Here is a 1,959-nt window from a genome sequence, read left to right as displayed (position 1 = left end):
TTGGCTGTTACAGTATCAGGACCATAAACACTATTCACATTTTCAGCCGCCTGGCTTGCGTTTTCGCCTTTATCGAAGAAAAACTGTAAAGTATGGTATTTTCTCTTTGCTGGTGTCCATCTTTGACGCGAGCTCAAACAATACTGAGTCAAACAATCACAAAACTATCTGAGAAGCTTTTTAGTACGAAATCTTATCTTTCTAACGCCATCTAGTGTAAACTGATTGCACTTATACAACGCGAGATACACATTACTAGAGCCATCTATTGGAAAAATAATGGATTTCTTTTTACTACACCTTATATAAAGATACTCTAATGTTTAACGATCCGGGGGCACGGGTTCTCGTTATCCGATCGAGCAAAAGTTTAGCAGGGATTTCTTTTTTGTCAGATGGAAACTTTTTGAAAGGTGCCGCGGGAAAAATTCGAAAAAAAATTTTAACCAAGAGTAAATAAGGACCACACTAATATATATATATATATATATATATATATATATATATATATATATATATGTATGTATGTATATATCCAGTAACATAAGATCACCTGACCCTTATAGAAATATCATACTAAGAATCATTGATAATTACTGATTATCCAGTATTTTTATACTGAAAATAAGTAATTATCAATGATTCTTAGTATGATATTTCTATAAGGGGAGGACGTCCTAAAGGCGTCCTGAGCATGAAGAAATGTTCTCAAGACTTCTTCAGGATGTACTCTGGATGTACTCTGGTCATCTGTGTTGTTAGTATATGTGTGTGTGTGTGTGTGTGTGTGTAAGCTTAAATTTATTATGGCCTGGTTTACATCGGGCACTTGATACGCGTATCGGGTACTATATTCGTATCAAATTCGTACTAAACATTTAATATGCACGATGTAAACACTGACGGATCAATTTGGTACGAGCGTACCAAGTAGGAGTATCGTACTAAACTAATGCGCGTATCAAATGATCATATGACGATGTAAACGTATGAAACGAATGTTGAAAGAAACCTAACCTAGTTAAACTCGGTGTTATCGGTAACCGTTAGTTTCTCTCAAATTATATTATAGTAAAATATCTTATAAAAAGGGTTATAAGTTAGAGAGAAGATGATAAAACGAGAACATTTTTAGAATTATGTATTCTGACTGTCGAACAAAGCTATCTCAAGCAAATTGCAATTCCAAATACTACCAATAGAAGGCAATCGATATGAATTAAATTCGTATTATATTTTTCCTTTAGTACGTTTGATGTAAACGCACCCGTATTAAAGCATTGGTGCATATCAAAGGCTGCGTTCCGAAATGCACTGCCAGTACTAAAAATCTATTGTTCATGTTACGTATATTATAAAATTTCAATACTGGCAGTGAATTTCGGAACGCAGCCTTTAATACGCGTACTAACGTTCTGACGATGTAAACCAGGCCTATATTAGGAAATATTTTCTAGATAATACAGATGATGGAAATGCGACTACTAATAATTTACTTTAGAGGTACACGTTCAAAATAATTATTTATTATTTCTGCTGATTCTGAGTCACTAGATTCCTTACTCGAATCTTCCACTATTAATTTTATAACTTCTCTAAATATAAATTTTTTCTGCACGTTTTCTTCCATATTTCGAGGTTAACTTGTTTACGTTCGTTTGCTTCCTTCAGTATTGAAATAATCGTTCCAATTTGGAAGTGTAACGTTTGGGCCATATTTTTTACAACTATTATTAGTAATATTCACTAGAGGCCGATTCGTATGATTTCATACGTTATCCCTATATACAGGGTGTTCAAAAAGTCCCGGACCGGTGAAATATCTCGAAAACTAAGCATTTTAGAAAAAAATGTTTCAGATAAAAGTTGTGGCGTTTAAAAAGATGTATTTACTGATCACATCAGTTTGACCTTGGGTTGCGTAGCGAAGGTCAGGTCAAGGTCACATTAATTTTTTTA

Source organism: Odontomachus brunneus, unplaced genomic scaffold, assembly GCF_010583005.1.
Source record: "Odontomachus brunneus isolate Ranch 3 - 2012 unplaced genomic scaffold, Obru_v1 Obru_scaffold_070, whole genome shotgun sequence".
Lineage (NCBI taxonomy): Eukaryota > Metazoa > Arthropoda > Insecta > Hymenoptera > Formicidae > Odontomachus > Odontomachus brunneus.
Note: the sequence above shows the minus strand (reverse complement) of the source record.